Below are 6841 nucleotides of genomic sequence, written 5' to 3' on the forward strand. Positions count from 1 at the left end.
GTGACATTGTAGCAAACACTACACACTGAATACACACTGGATACAGTATATTTCCTTCTGCTGTCTTCTGGGGGCCTGAGAAAGGAAATAGAGAAAGGATATGTTTTGGTATTTCTGTTCTTTTTAGCCGGGCCTCTTTTAATTGCTCTCAGTGAAGGCCAGTGGCCCATTAAAATCTTTTAAAATTCCAGTCTTTGACTTTGGAGAGAAATCCATTATATTAATTATTACTCTTTTCGGAAATATTTATCTAAGATAGCATAGTAAACAATGCATGCGAAAGTTTTGTTTTGTTGAGACAGGGTGTTGCTATGTAACCTGGATTGTCTTGAACATTTAGCTCAGGCCTCAGCCTTGCAAATGTTAGGATTACATAAGTGTTTTCAAGGAAATACTTTTGATGGTGAGGACTGGTGGACATACAACTCAGATTAATGCATTTTTAATGATAGGAAAGCAATATTTTTAAACTAATTATGTATATGTATCTCTCTATATAATACACACAAGTAAGATGTGTACTTGACATACGTGTTGAAAATTGAGGCCACCTTCAAGTTGCAATCTTAATGGTATTTTACAGTGGGGGAATTAGCCTGAAGGCCTCTTTCTCCCTCACTTCTGTGTCCCACCCTCTGGAGTGAGAAATTTGCTCCTCCATCACAGGTGAGATAAGGGATGAGGAGAACACAGCATAAGTTTCAGCCGGGCAAGGGCTCCAGTATTCTGCCCCTCTCAGATCTCCAGGAGAACATAACAGTAAGGGAGCATGAACAAGCAGATGATCCTGCATGGGGCTTGGGCTCTTTGCCTGGGCTTCCAGAGACAAGTGTGCACTTCCTTTTCACCCACTGAGATTTAGACAGTGGCAATGGGTTCTATATCTTATTGGAACATTTTTACTTTAATGCCAACTTTTAAACTTGTCAATGAAGAATAACAGCTTCACTGAAATTTACCTTTTAGAAGGGAATGATTTCAGTAAAATAATTTTAGGGAAAACAGATTTCTACAGAAGTCATTCTATTCTTTATACTGGGGGAAAATCATGAACAAAGTTACAAATGCTTGCTTTGCCTTTGAGAACAACTAAAATTGATATATAAGATAATTACTGGGTCAGTGTGGTGGGCTGAATGCTCAGGACTTATAAACAGAATCCACATAATTCTCACGACAGCTCTGGGAGGAGGTGAAGGAGGTTGTTCCCGTCTGTGATGAAAGCTGGCTGACTGGCCAACTGCACAGATTTAGCCAGTGGGTGGTGAAGCTGGATAGGAGTCTAATTCCGTCTGCTGTTAAACCCATGTCCTTGACCAGCGTGGAGAGCAGAAGCTGAGGTACTGTCTTTAGAGGAAGGCAGCATCTCACGTGCATCAGACGTTTAGCCTCCGCATTGAAACACACTCCTAAGGAGCACATATCTCTTGACTCAGTGATGTCTGTGGTGGAAATAGCACATTTTACAGATTCATTTTTATAACAAAACACTAAACTTCATAACCCTCTCAAAAAGTAATAAAAAGCATAGCATAACAAGAGAATTTTAAAATATTAGCTAAAGAAATTAGAAATCAGGAACAAAGCAATACAGTGAGTGTATGTGTAGCTGGAATGGGATGGTGGTCAAAGTTGGAAATTTTATTTAAATAATTTTATACCAAATAGACCAAAGAATAATACCTACACTCTTGATTTTCTAACAGATTCCAAATGTTTATTTAAAAAACACACATATGTATACCACTTAGTAAGTTAGGATAGCAAAAGTTAAAGTATAAGAAAATCTCAAGAAATCAGAAAAACTCTATGGGTTAATTGTATGGCATGTTTGATCACCTGAACTTTATTTCATTTTAGAAATTCTAATGGATAAAATAGAAAGAGAAATACCTATTGTCTGTGTTAGGAATAATTTTAAGTTCCTTACAATAATTTTAAAAAATGTTTAATTTCCAGGAGGTACTAGTAACTATTGTTTTTATTTTACAAACTAGGAAACTGAGAACCAGAGAAGTTGAATAAGTTGGCCAAGTTCACACAGACAATAAGTACAAAAACTGAATTAGTACTCAAGTGGATTAACATATGAATGAGTCTTTGGTCTTAAATACTGTAGATTGTTGTCTCTTAATAGTTTTAATTTTGAAAAGTTGCAATTATTATAGAAAAGATGACATAATAAAGACATAATAAAGAGTATCGGAATAAAAGAGTACAATTACTTAAATAAAAAAAGCTAATGGTAAGCCGGGTGGTGGTGGCTTGCACCTTTAATCCAAGCACTCGGGAGGCAGAGGCAGGCGGATCTCTGGGAGTTCGAGGCCAGCCTGGTCTACAAGAGCTAGTTCCGGCATGGGCACCAAAGCTACAGAGAAACCCTGTCTCGAAAAACAAACAAACAAACAAACAAACAAAAAAAAAAGCTAATGGTATACATCAGTTTGTTTTTCCACAATAAATATTCAGTATGGTAAAATAATTGCATTTATACAGTCAGGAATACCTACAGATAGCTGTGTAGGTACAACATAAGCATTAAATGAAGACAATAACGATAGAATAAGAAACAAAAGAAGGGAGTGGTGAACAATGTTTACATTGAAATCCAGGAAAGAATAATAAATGTATAAGTGTCATCTCCATATTAACTTATGAACTTATTATAACTTAATTTGCAACCTCAAAAATTGGAGGAAAACTTGCCATTAAAATTGAAGAAAGATTGATCTGAGAAAAGTAAAATTTTGGAAAAAGAAAGAATAATTTAAGAACTTGTCATTTCTGAATACTAAAACATGTTAAAAGGTTATACTTAAAACAGTGTGCTACTTTTTTTCCACTAATGTAGAAATTTAAAGGTCCAGTGGTTGTTTGAATGAGAAATGTCCCCCATAGGCTCCTGTATTGGAATGCTTGCTCTCCAGATGGTAGCACTCTTTGGAGAGGCTATGGAATCTTTAGGAGAGGCACCCTTGTTGCAGGGAGTGCATCACTAAGGAGTGGACTTTGAAGATTTATAGCCATACCTCGCTTCCAGTTTGCTCTTTACTTCCTGTGTGCAGCTGTGACATGACCAGTTAGCTTCCGGTTGCTCCTGCTTGCCATACTTGTTTGATGTCATGTTTTTCCTATCACTGTGGGCTCTATCCTTCCGGAACTGTAAATCCGAGGAATCAAGATCTGAAGAGTGATAGGCTTAATTGTATTAAAACTTCCTTATAGGTTAATGAACAAGAGACACAAACAGCATTGACCCTAACAATGAATTTGTTTTATTTTTTGAGAGTAGAATTAATGAATCAGTTAAATTCTGACTAACATTCCAAAAATATGATTGTTTAAAGATTCAATAAAGCTGAGACATTATGGGTGAGTTGGTTTCCTAACCTCTGCAGCATAGATAGTCATGGACACTGTCAAAGGATGCATGTTATGCCATAATATGACATGATTTACTATCATATTTATGTAATATATTTTCTCACACACACACACATACACACACACATATATTAGTGAAAAGTATTGACAGCATTATAGAAAAGTTCAAGCAACAACTTGGAAGAGCAGCAACTTTCCATCAAAAGACCAACTAAATTTGAGATACTGTAGCCACAAAAGTGGAGGATTTTAAGTAGACATTTTTATAATGCTTGCACGTCAGTGCATATTTCAGAAATCATTTGCAACATCTTTGAATAATTCAAGTTTTGTTCATGTGAAAATGTATCATCAGTAGTAAAAATGAAATCCCCCAGTTAGTCAAATGCAGTAGATAATAGTAGTGGAGCGACAAGATGATAATATTTGAAGAAAAATGTTCCCAGTTTGGTTATTGTGAAATACAGTGCAACAAAGTTGACTATTTCCCCTCTATCTGGAGTATCTCTTTTTTTTTTCAAATACTGGGGACACAAAGCAAATGTGAAAGGGAAATTCATCATCATCAACACGCACTAAAGATCTTTTTAGCACCTTAGGGCTTAGAGGGGAAAAACACTTGCCACACAAGCCGGAAAATTTGAGTTCATTCTCTAGTAGCCACAGTGAGAAGAGGGAAATGGCTCATGGAAGTAGTCTTCTGGCCTCCGTCCACATGCCATGGCATATGTGTACACGTGTGTATCCTCACAAACAATAATTAAATTAAAAGTAAAAAGACAAATTAATAAAACCTTTAATTTTTGTGAAATATAACAAGTAATGTCAGCCTGTAGTGTTACAACCAGTGGGCACAAAGATTTTAAAAAGGAACACATTTTTGCCTGAGGTTCTGTTGGCATAATTACTGAGTTCTGGAAAGAGTACCAGATTTGCTGTGATCTTTTACATCTTTCTGGTTGGATCCACGTCTCTGAGCAAGGCAATTGTTCTTGGCTACTGTTGTTCTCCCTGAAGACATGCATGCTGATCCATGTCCTGCCAGTGCTCTCTCAGCTGAATGGACTGCTCATTTCACTCATCTGTACTGCTCTTTTGTTTGTAGATTTAAATTATGCCATATTGTATATTCAGCCATCTCCCGTCATCTTTCTCCAGTGGTTATTGTACCTCACTTGAATTTGATACTTAAGTTATTCTTATCTAGCAACACTAGAGTGTAACTTTTTGGTCTGACATGCTTGTTATCAAGAAAGTTTTGCTTTTAGGGTTTGGCCAACAACCTTCTTATGTATTCTTCTTACAAGGACTTTTAGATACTCTGAAAAATCACATCCTAGGAAAATATGTCCCTACTGGCTCAGAAAACATGCTTGGAAATGTCTGAATCCACATGAAAGGAATACATTATGACTGGCTCTGCAAGACTCTTTTTGAACACACAGTTACTTTTGTTTATTTAAAGATTTAGTGTGCATGCGTGTGTGTGTGTGTGTGTGTGTGTGTGTGTGTGTGTGTGTGTGTGTGTGTGTGTGGTGTGTGGTGTAGGGTAATGTATGTCAAGTGAACGAATGTGCCCATGGACGCCAGAAGACATCACTGTTGAGGATAGAGTTAATGATGGATATAAGCCACCTGAAATGGGTGCTGGGACCCAAATTTGGGTCCTCTGGAAAAGCAGCTCTGATCTATCTCTCTAGCCTCTGACAGAGAAGTTTTAAAATCCCTTCCTTTCTTCCTTCCTTCCTTCCTTCCTTCCTTGCTCTCTCTCTTTCTTTTTCTCCTTCTCTCTTTCTCCTAATATTTTTATTAAAGAAGAAAACAGCCTCAAAGAAAAGAAAATAACTGTCGAAACCTTCCTCTTTAATGGGTAAATAAAAGAAAAGAGAGGAGAGAGAGAAAGACTACTATTTTTTGTTAAGTGACTAACAAAACCAAATACACACAAGTCTAAAGATAACAAACTGTTGTTAATCTTCATGCTTGCTAGACTATCACATTTTGAAGACTTTAAAAAAAACAAAACAATCCATAGTCACTACCACAACCACCAACAACAAAAACTGTCAGTAGCAATTTGTAGAAGGGAAAAATGGAGACCAAAACAAAATGTATAGCAAACAAAGGGGGATGACAGCCACCACTGTAACAGGATAAAGTAGAATGGGTCAAGTTTATCGGAGACTCTTAAGCATAGAATAACTGTCAATACTATCTACAGTATGTCAAAGGTTTTATTTTTTTTCTCTCATTTCTTCATCTAGCAAATGGTTTCTGAGACTGTCCTATTTGTCTTGGGCTTGGTGTTTTCTCTGACATGCTTGGGTAGAAATGCTGGACCTAAGTAAAATTGATTGAGGATTTTAAAGAGCCCTCAGGCATCTTCAGATCAGGGGTTCCCCACAGTTTCCTTTGATGAGGTCTTAAGGGACCCATGCTGACTTCAGTAGGCTCAAGAATATGATGTGGAAACAGAAATCAGTTTGACATATAAGAAGAAAACATAGCTGGTCTGAATGGATGTAACTAGAGAAAAATATTTTTGTTTTCATTTGGGGAACAACTTCTGGTACTAGAGAAAGTTCTAGAAGCTTGGAACACTAAGAAAGGATGGAGCACAGGGAGTTTAAATGTGAGACTGGAGAAGTAAAGGGGAACATGAAGATTAACAAATGTCACAGAAACTAGTTCAAGTATTATTTTGATCATGGGAATGAGAAGGGTTCCCATGAAGAACTGACCACCAGGCTAAGTTTGAGTTAAAACCTACTGTTCTTGTCCCCTACCTCGTAGCCTTTAGATAAATTATACATCCCTGAGACTTTGAGAGTAAAATGGTATGTCTCAAGATGGGTGGTGAGAATTGAATAAAATGAGTGTTAATGAAGCAATTAAAAATGTATGGATATGGTGGGCACTTGATAAATGGTACATTAGTATAAGAAATAAGATCTTATTTTGGAAAGCACTTTTAGAGTGCCTGTAGCAACCTAGGAAGTGAAGATGACACTGATGTTAGAAGTCCTCTCCATCTGGGATTCATGAAAACAAAATCTTTATAAATTGTGCTGCAAAAATATTGTAGCTATACATCATTAGAAGCTGTTCTATTTTGTTAGCACTCTCTTGTATGTGCTTAGTTTGTGAACGATTTTATTTTTTGGTTTTAGTTCAACCTTTAGTTTTTGGCTTATGCCAAGGTGTCTAGATTGTCAACTCTAGTCTGTTACATCAAAAGAGATCTTGCATTTGACAATAAATGTGTTACAACCTGTTCAAAGGCAGCATGCTTGTGCGTGTTGAGTGAGTTTGAATTTGGTAGGGTTATGATGCTGTACTGCAAATCAATTCCTGTTTATCAGTCATGCTGTGTTATCAAGCATTGCACAATTTACATTAGTCATTGACAACTTTAAGATACCATCTCACACCTGTCAGAATGGCTAAAATGAAAAAC

At 36.7% G+C, this 6841-nt stretch overlaps 1 protein-coding gene across 1 annotated transcript in view; it reads left to right on the forward strand.

Annotated features, from left to right (window-relative positions):
* Nucleotides 1-6841, forward strand: part of Pkib (cAMP-dependent protein kinase inhibitor beta) — a 95569-nt gene that overhangs the window by 20592 nt on the left and 68136 nt on the right. The window lies entirely within an intron of this gene.

Source organism: Microtus ochrogaster, linkage group LG9 (assembly GCF_000317375.1).
Source record: "Microtus ochrogaster isolate Prairie Vole_2 linkage group LG9, MicOch1.0, whole genome shotgun sequence".
Taxonomy (NCBI): Eukaryota; Metazoa; Chordata; class Mammalia; order Rodentia; family Cricetidae; genus Microtus; species Microtus ochrogaster.